This window comes from Ranitomeya imitator, chromosome 2 (assembly GCF_032444005.1).
Source record: "Ranitomeya imitator isolate aRanImi1 chromosome 2, aRanImi1.pri, whole genome shotgun sequence".
Lineage (NCBI taxonomy): Eukaryota > Metazoa > Chordata > Amphibia > Anura > Dendrobatidae > Ranitomeya > Ranitomeya imitator.
In genome coordinates, this window is record NC_091283.1 from 63199017 (window position 1) to 63209102 (window position 10086).

The 10086-nt window shown below is 58.7% G+C and overlaps 1 protein-coding gene across 3 annotated transcripts in view; it reads right to left on the reverse strand.

The window, feature by feature from the left end:
• LOC138661904 (SLAIN motif-containing protein-like) overlaps positions 1-9825 on the reverse strand; it is a 34686-nt gene extending 24861 nt beyond the window's left edge. For 2 of the 3 annotated variants that reach the window (XM_069746861.1, XM_069746860.1), the window contains exon 1: positions 9650-9817. The gene's annotated coding sequence lies outside the window, so the exon portion shown is untranslated. Of the gene's footprint in view, positions 1-9649 lie in introns of all 3 variants that reach the window. The other variant, XM_069746862.1, reaches the window with a different exon arrangement.
• Between the last annotated feature and the right edge of the window lie 261 nt (positions 9826-10086).

The window sequence follows — 10086 nt, forward strand, 5'->3', positions numbered from 1 at the left end:
GGCTCTCCTGACCCGGGCGTGGAGAGCAGCCAGCTAGTCTGTGAATGGAGTCCGATCTCTGTCTGATTTCTACAGCCGTCTGACGGCGGCCATAAACAGTCATGACTAGCCGATGATCAGGTATGAGCAGCATTCGTTAGAAGACTTGTTGGACGATCATCGGCTTGGGTAAAGACGCCGACAGTCACAAGTAAAACGCTCATTCGTCAAGCAATTGGGTTGCTCACGCCGACATTAAAATATTCACTCAGCAGCACAATTGTCTTGTGTAAACGGGGAATGTGCTGTCGAATAAGTATATTCTAGATGGACAGAGCAATGGTATTAATCTTTGTGGTCGGCTGGTATGAACAGGTCATTAAATGACCGCTGATCACCTGGTATATAGCCAGCAGTAGTGTGATGATGTAAATGGGCTGATAACTAGGGGTTGTGTCTGGTAATCCGTAATCTGGCCCAGGTCGGGTTTTCTATCTTCCTCCCCCCTAAGGTAAAGGTTCACCTAGAAGACTCAGATAAGGAGCCATTATACTGTAAAGTAAGATAGCAGGAGGTATGAAGCGGATCCCGCCTGCTGTCACCATCTATCTGCTCGCCATTGTTTGCAGTCCGGGCGGACACAGCCCTCGGCAAGCACGGAAACTAACCGCCCAATGCACAATATAAACACTCACAAGGGAAAAGTGAGAGTGGAGGAAAGGCTGAGCGGAGAGCAGCCCGCTGCCACCAACGCCTTCTTCCTCCAGAGAGAAAACCTTCCCTGCAGACGTGAAGTGCACAACGATAATACTACAGCGGAAAGTGACGCAAACCTCGGCCCACGGCGTCTAGAAGCGACAATGCCTGTCACAATCTGGAGCAAAGGAAAAAGACAAAGCGCCCACCTAAACACCGACACTTCATGTAGCGGATATTGAAAACCAAGCCCACCTGAGCAGCGGGGAGAGAGAAAGGGAAATGTGCAAGGACCAGACCTTTCCTATGATTTTCAGGCACCAAGGAGCCCAAACATGGAAATCACCCACGTACTGTTCTACCATAGCGGCATAGTGTCACTAGAGCAGTGCTTCTCAAGATCACAGGCAGTACACTGTATAGCGCCCATGTAGTACGCAGTGCACTGGTCATATACCGTCTATATTGGACGGAGATCACAGGCAGTACACTGTATAGCGCCCATGTAGTACGCAGTGCACTGGTCATATACAGTCTGTATAGCACAGAGATCACAGGCAGTACACTGTATAGCGCCCATGTAGTACGCAGTGCACTGGTCATATACCGTCTATATTGGACGGAGATCACAGGCAGTACACTGTATAGCGCCCATGTAGTACGCAGTGCACTGGTCATATACCGTCTGTATAGGATGGAGATCACAGGCAGTACACTGTATAGCGCCCTTGTAGTACACAGTGAACTGGTCATATACCGTCTGTATAGGACAGAGATCACAGGCAGTACACTGTATAGTGCCCATGTAATATATATGCAGGGTGCAGTGTGTATTTATAGGCAGGGGTGCAGTGCCTATAGGTGGTGCTGGGGGTGCAGTGTACACAGTGGGGGGGGCGGTGCACACAGTATATATTTCGGGTGTACGGTATACACAGTGAGGGATTCAGTGCACACAGTATACATTGGGGCGGTGTACAGTATGCACAGTGGGGGTGCAGTGCACGCAGTATACATTGGGGGGGTGTAGTATACACAGTGGGAGGGGCAGTGCACGCAGTATATATTGGGGGGTACAGTATACACAGTGGGAGGTGCAGTGTACATAGTATATATTGGGGAGGTGGGGGGCGCAGCGTACACAGGTGGGGGGCGCAGCGTGCACAGGTGGGGGGCGCAGCGTGCACAGGTGGGGGGCGCAGCGTGCACAGGTGGGGGGCGCAGCGTGCACAGGTGGGGGGGGCGCAGCGTGCGCAGCGTGCACAGGTGGGGGGGGGGCGCAGCGTGCGCAGCGTGCACAGGTGGGGGGGGCGCAGCGTGCGCAGCGTGCACAGGTGGGGGGGGGCGCAGCGTGCGCAGCGTGCACAGGTGGGGGGGGGCGCAGCGTGCGCAGCGTGCACAGGTGGGGGGGGCGCAGCGTGCGCAGCGTGCACAGGTGGGGGGGGGCGCAGCGTGCGCAGCGTGCACAGGTGGGGGGGGCGCAGCGTGCGCAGCGTGCACAGGTGGGGGGGGGCGCAGCGTGCGCAGCGTGCACAGGTGGGGGGGGCGCAGCGTGCGCAGCGTGCACAGGTGGGGGGGGCGCAGCGTGCACAGGTGGGGGGGCGCAGCGTGCACAGGTGGGGGGGCGCAGCGTGCACAGGTGGGGGGGCGCAGCGTGCACAGGTGGGGGGGCGCAGCGTGCACAGGTGGGGGGGCGCAGCGTGCACAGGTGGGGGGGCGCAGCGTGCACAGGTGGGGGGGCGCAGCGTGCACAGGTGGGGGGGCGCAGCGTGCACAGGTGGGGGGGCGCAGCGTGCACAGGTGGGGGGGCGCAGCGTGCACAGGTGGGGGGGCGCAGCGTGCACAGGTGGGGGGGCGCAGCGTGCACAGGTGGGGGGGCGCAGCGTGCACAGGTGGGGGGCGCAGCGTGCACAGGTGGGGGGCGCAGCGTGCACAGGTGGGGGGCGCAGCGTGCACAGGTGGGGGGCGCAGCGTGCACAGGTGGGGGGCGCAGCGTGCACAGGTGGGGGGCGCAGCGTGCACAGGTGGGGGGCGCAGCGTGCACAGGTGGGGGGCGCAGCGTGCACAGGTGGGGGGCGCAGCGTGCACAGGTGGGGGGCGCAGCGTGCACAGGTGGGGGGCGCAGCGTGCACAGGTGGGGGGCGCAGCGTGCACAGGTGGGGGGCGCAGCGTGCACAGGTGGGGGGCGCAGCGTGCACAGGTGGGGGGCGCAGCGTGCACAGGTGGGGGGCGCAGCGTGCACAGGTGGGGGGCGCAGCGTGCACAGGTGGGGGGCGCAGCGTGCACAGGTGGGGGGCGCAGCGTGCACAGGTGGGGGGCGCAGCGTGCACAGGTGGGGGGCGCAGCGTGCACAGGTGGGGGGCGCAGCGTGCACAGGTGGGGGGCGCAGCGTGCACAGGTGGGGGGCGCAGCGTGCACAGGTGGGGGGCGCAGCGTGCACAGGTGGGGGGCGCAGCGTGCACAGGTGGGGGGCGCAGCGTGCACAGGTGGGGGGCGCAGCGTGCACAGGTGGGGGGCGCAGCGTGCACAGGTGGGGGGCGCAGCGTGCACAGGTGGGGGGCGCAGCGTGCACAGGTGGGGGGCGCAGCGTGCACAGGTGGGGGGCGCAGCGTGCACAGGTGGGGGGCGCAGCGTGCACAGGTGGGGGGCGCAGCGTGCACAGGTGGGGGGCGCAGCGTGCACAGGTGGGGGGCGCAGCGTGCACAGGTGGGGGGCGCAGCGTGCACAGGTGGGGGGCGCAGCGTGCACAGGTGGGGGGCGCAGCGTGCACAGGTGGGGGGCGCAGCGTGCACAGGTGGGGGGCGCAGCGTGCACAGGTGGGGGGCGCAGCGTGCACAGGTGGGGGGCGCAGCGTGCACAGGTGGGGGGCGCAGCGTGCACAGGTGGGGGGCGCAGCGTGCACAGGTGGGGGGCGCAGCGTGCACAGGTGGGGGGCGCAGCGTGCACAGGTGGGGGGCGCAGCGTGCACAGGTGGGGGGCGCAGCGTGCACAGGTGGGGGGCGCAGCGTGCACAGGTGGGGGGCGCAGCGTGCACAGGTGGGGGGCGCAGCGTGCACAGGTGGGGGGCGCAGCGTGCACAGGTGGGGGGCGCAGCGTGCACAGGTGGGGGGCGCAGCGTGCACAGGTGGGGGGCGCAGCGTGCACAGGTGGGGGGCGCAGCGTGCACAGGTGGGGGGCGCAGCGTGCACAGGTGGGGGGCGCGGCGTGCACAAGTGGGGGGTGCGGCGTACACAAGTGGGGGGTGCGGCGTACACAGTGTACACAGGTGGGGGGGTGCAGCGTACACAGTGTACACAGGTGGGGGGGTGCAGCGTACACAGTGTACACAGGTGGGGGGGTGCAGCGTACACAGTGTACACAGGTGGGGGGGTGCAGCGTACACAGTGTACACAGGTGGGGGGGTGCAGCGTACACAGTGTACACAGGTGGGGGGGTGCAGCGTACACAGTGTACACAGGTGGGGGGGGTGCAGCGTACACAGTGTACACAGGTGGGGGGGTGCAGCGTACACAGTGTACACAGGTGGGGGGGTGCAGCGTACACAGTGTACACAGGTGGGGGGGTGCAGCGTACACAGTGTACACAGGTGGGGGGGTGCAGCGTACACAGTGTACACAGGTGGGGGGGTGCAGCGTACACAGTGTACACAGGTGGGGGGGTGCAGCGTACACAGTGTACACAGGTGGGGGGGTGCAGCGTACACAGTGTACACAGGTGGGGGGGTGCAGCGTACACAGTGTACACAGGTGGGGGGGTGCAGCGTACACAGTGTACACAGGTGGGGGGGTGCAGCGTACACAGTGTACACAGGTGGGGGGGTGCAGCGTACACAGTGTACATAGGTGGGGGGGTGCAGCGTACACAGTGTACATAGGTGGGGGGTGCAGCGTACAGTGTATATAGGTGGGGGGGTGCAGCGTACACAGTGTATATAGGTGGGGGGGTGCAGCGTACACAGTGTATATAGGTGGGGGGTGCAGCGCACAGTGTATATAGGTGGGGGGTGCAGCGCACACAGTGTATATAGGTGGGGGGTGCAGCGCGCGCACACAGTGTATATAGGTGGGGGGTGCAGCGCGCACACAGTGTATATAGGTGGGGGGTGCAGCGCGCACACAGTGTATATAGGTGGGGGTGCAGTGTACACAGTATATATAGGTGGGGGGTGCAGTGCACACAGTATATATATATATATGTGGCGGGTGCAGTGTACAGAGTATATACAGGTGGGGGGGCACTGTACACAGTATATATAGGTGGGGGGTGCAGTGTACACAGTATATATAGGTGGGGGAGCACTGTACACAGTATATATAGGTGGGGGGAGCACTGTACACAGTATATATAGGTGGGGGTGCAGTGTACACAGTGGGGGTGCAGTGTACACAGTATATATAGGTGGGGGGGTGCAGTGCACACAGTGTATATAGGTGGGGGGGGGTGCAGTGCTCAGTACACACATACATACGGTGGACAGATAACAGCACAGCCGCCTCCCTCTCTTGGTGCCGGTGTGGGGGAGCACTGTACACAGTATATGTGGGGGTGCAGTGTACACAGTATATATAGGTGGGGGTGCAGTGTACACAGTATATATAGGTAGGGGGTGCTGTGCACAGTGGGGGTGCAGTGTACACAGTATATATAGGTGGGGGGTACAGTGTATATAGGTGGGGGGTGCAGTGTACACAGTATATATAGGTGGGGGGTGCTGTGCTATATATATATATATATATATATATATATATATATATATATATATATATATATATATATATATATATATCTCTCTCCATTACAGTAAATGGCTGCCCAGTCTCCCCAGTCCCACAAGCTCGCTGCCTCGGGGTAATCCTTGATGCTGATCCCTCCTTCAAACCACATATCCAAGCCCTTTCCACTTCCTGCCGACTTCTTCAACTCAAAAATATTTCACAAATCCGTTCATTCCTCAACCAAGAATCTGCAAAGACCCTAGTCCATGCCCTCATCATCTCCCTCCCGTTGACTACTGCAACCTCCTGCTCTGTGCCCTCCCCTCCAACACTCTCGCACCCCTCCAATCTATTCTAAACTCTGCTGCCCGACTAATCCACCTGTCCCCCCGCTATTCCCCGGCCTCTCCCCTCTGTCAATCCCTTCCCTGGCTCCGCATCACCCAGAGACTCCAGTACAAAAGCTTAACCATGACATACAAAGCCATCCACAACCTGTCTCCTCCATACATCTGTGACCTCGTCTCCCGGTACTTTCCTGCACGCAACCTCCGATCCTCACAAGATCTCCTTCTCTACTCCCCTCTTATCTCCTCTTCCCACAATCGCACACAAGATTTCTCTCGTGCATCCCCCCTACTCTGGAACCCTCTACCACAACACATCAGACTCTCACCTACCATCAAAACCTTCAAAAAGAACCTGAAGACTCATCTCTTCCGACAAGCCTACAACCTGCAGTAACCACCGATCGACCAAACCGCTGCACGACCAGCTCTACCCTCGCCTACTGTATCCTCACCCATCCCTTGTAGATTGTGAGCCTTCGCGGGCAGGGTCCTCTCTCCTCCTGTACCAGTTATGACTTGTATTGTTTAAGATTTTATTGTACTTGTTTTTATTATGTGTACCCCTCCTCACATGTAAAGCGCCATGGAATAAATGGCGCTATAACAATAAATAATAATAATAATATATATATATATATAGGTGGGGGGTGCAGTGCACACAGTGTATATAGGTGGGGGGTGCAGTGCACACAGTGTATATAGGTGGGGGGTGCAGTGCACACAGTGTATATAGGTGGGGGGTGCAGTGCACACAGTGTATATAGGTGGGGGGTGCAGTGCACACAGTGTATATAGGTGGGGGGTGCAGTGCACACAGTGTATATAGGTGGGGGGTGCAGTGCACACAGTGTATATAGGTGGGGGGTGCAGTGCACACAGTGTATATAGGTGGGGGGTGCAGTGCACACAGTGTATATAGGTGGGGGGTGCAGTGCACACAGTGTATATAGGTGGGGGGTGCAGTGCACACAGTGTATATAGGTGGGGGGTGCAGTGCACACAGTGTATATAGGTGGGGGGTGCAGTGCACACAGTGTATATAGGTGGGGGGTGCAGTGCACACAGTGTATATAGGTGGGGGGTGCAGTGCACACAGTGTATATAGGTGGGGGGTGCAGTGCACACAGTGTATATAGGTGGGGGGTGCAGTGCACACAGTGTATATAGGTGGGGGGTGCAGTGCACACAGTGTATATAGGTGGGGGGTGCAGTGCACACAGTGTATATAGGTGGGGGGTGCAGTGCACACAGTGTATATAGGTGGGGGGTGCAGTGCACACAGTGTATATAGGTGGGGGGTGCAGTGCACACAGTGTATATAGGTGGGGGGTGCAGTGCACACAGTGTATATAGGTGGGGGGTGCAGTGCACACAGTGTATATAGGTGGGGGGTGCAGTGCACACAGTGTATATAGGTGGGGGGTGCAGTGCACACAGTGTATATAGGTGGGGGGTGCAGTGCACACAGTGTATATAGGTGGGGGTGCAGTGCACACAGTGTATATAGGTGGGGGTGCAGTGCACACAGTGTATATAGGTGGGGGGTGCAGTGCACACAGTGTATATAGGTGGGGGGTGCAGTGCACACAGTGTATATAGGTGGGGGGTGCAGTGCACACAGTGTATATAGGTGGGGGGTGCAGTGCACACAGTGTATATAGGTGGGGGGTGCAGTGCACACAGTGTATATAGGTGGGGGGTGCAGTGCACACAGTGTATATAGGTGGGGGGTGCAGTGCACACAGTGTATATAGGTGGGGGGTGCAGTGCACACAGTGTATATAGGTGGGGGGTGCAGTGCACACAGTGTATATAGGTGGGGGGTGCAGTGCACACAGTGTATATAGGTGGGGGGTGCAGTGCACACAGTGTATATAGGTGGGGGGTGCAGTGCACACAGTGTATATAGGTGGGGGGTGCAGTGCACACAGTGTATATAGGTGGGGGGTGCAGTGCACACAGTGTATATAGGTGGGGGGTGCAGTGCACACAGTGTATATAGGTGGGGGTGCAGTGCACACAGTGTATATAGGTGGGGGTGCAGTGCACACAGTGTATATAGGTGGGGGTGCAGTGCACACAGTGTATATAGGTGGGGGGTGCAGTGCACACAGTGTATATAGGTGGGGGGTGCAGTGCACACAGTGTATATAGGTGGGGGGTGCAGTGCACACAGTGTATATAGGTGGGGGGTGCAGTGCACACAGTGTATATAGGTGGGGGGTGCAGTGCACACAGTGTATATAGGTGGGGGGTGCAGTGCACACAGTGTATATAGGTGGGGGGTGCAGTGCACACAGTGTATATAGGTGGGGGGTGCAGTGCACACAGTGTATATAGGTGGGGGGTGCAGTGCACACAGTGTATATAGGTGGGGGGTGCAGTGCACACAGTGTATATAGGTGGGGGTGCAGTGCACACAGTGTATATAGGTGGGGGTGCAGTGCACACAGTGTATATAGGTGGGGGGTGCAGTGCACACAGTGTATATAGGTGGGGGGTGCAGTGTACACAGTGTATATAGGTGGGGGTGCAGTGTACACAGTATATATAGGTGGGGGTGCAGTGTACACAGTGTATATAGGTGGGGGTGCAGTGTACACAGTGTATATAGGTGGGGGGTGCAGTGCACACAGTATATATAGGTGGGGGGTGCAGTGCACACAGTGTATATAGGTGGGGGGTGCAGTGCACACAGTGTATATAGGTGGGGGGTGCAGTGCACACAGTGTATATAGGTGGGGGGTGCAGTGCACACAGTGTATATAGGTGGGGGGTGCAGTGCACACAGTGTATATAGGTGGGGGGTGCAGTGCACACAGTGTATATAGGTGGGGGGTGCAGTGCACACAGTGTATATAGGTGGGGGGTGCAGTGCACACAGTGTATATAGGTGGGGGGTGCAGTGCACACAGTGTATATAGGTGGGGGTGCAGTGCACACAGTGTATATAGGTGGGGGTGCAGTGTACACAGTGTATATAGGTGGGGGTGCAGTGCACACAGTGTATATAGGTGGGGGGTGCAGTGCACACAGTGTATATAGGTGGGGGTGCAGTGCACACAGTGTATATAGGTGGGGGTGCAGTGCACACAGTGTATATAGGTGGGGGTGCAGTGCACACAGTGTATATAGGTGGGGGGTGCAGTGCACACAGTGTATATAGGTGGGGGGTGCAGTGTACACAGTGTATATAGGTGGGGGTGCAGTGTACACAGTATATATAGGTGGGGGTGCAGTGTACACAGTGTATATAGGTGGGGGGTGCAGTGCACACAGTGGGGGTGCAGTGTACACAGTGTATGTAGGTGGGGGGTGCAGTGCACACAGTGTATATAGGTGGGGGGTGCAGTGTACACAGTATATATAGGTGGGGGGTGCAGTGTACACAGTGTATATAGGTGGGGGGTGCAGTGCACACAGTGTATATAGGTGGGGGGTGCAGTGCACACAGTGGGGGTGCAGTGTACACAGTGTATGTAGGTGGGGGGTGCAGTGCACACAGTGTATATAGGTGGGGGGTGCAGTGTACACAGTGTATATAGGTGGGGGGTGCAGTGCACACAGTGGGGGTGCAGTGTACACAGTGTATGTAGGTGGGGGGTGCAGTGTACACAGTATATATAGGTGGGGGGTGCAGTGTACACAGTGTATATAGGTGGGGGGTGCAGTGTACACAGTATATAGGTGGGGGGGGGTGCAGTGCTCAGTACACACATACATACGGTGGACAGATAACAGCACAGCCGCCTCCCTCTCTCGGTGCCGGCGGATGCAGACAATGGCGGGGCTGGCGGCCTGGCTCCGGAAGATAACACTGCCGGCTCTACACATGGAAACAAAAGCTCGCGGCTCAGCCCGCCGTCCGCCCCCAGCGGCGCTCTCCACATCCCCCCTCTTCCATCCTACCTGTCCGTGCTCCGCTCATCTCCGCCGGGCGGCCCCCTCCTGTGCAGCAGCCGCCGCCGCCGCCGCTCCGGCCTCCACCTGTCACCGGGCGCGCTCCCTCTCACCTCGCGCTCAGCACGGCTGCAGCATCTCTCGGGGCCGCGCACTCCTCTTCACACAGCGGCAGGATCCTCAGTGAACTGAACGGTCTGAGGGGGCGGGGTTACTAGGAACACAACGAGGCCTGCCGGAAACCCGCCAATCACAGCGGAGCGGAGGGGCGGGCCTTGTAGGAATGCTCTAGATGTGTAATGAGCTGGGCGGAGCTCTGGAGGAATGGGGAGGGGGGACGATTGTTATCACAGCCACAAACAAGAGGGGGCGGGGCGTTGTGTTTGGGGTGTGGCCAGTGCGCAGGGAGCAGGTGCCTGGCGGGGGTTCCCGCTGCTGATCCCTGG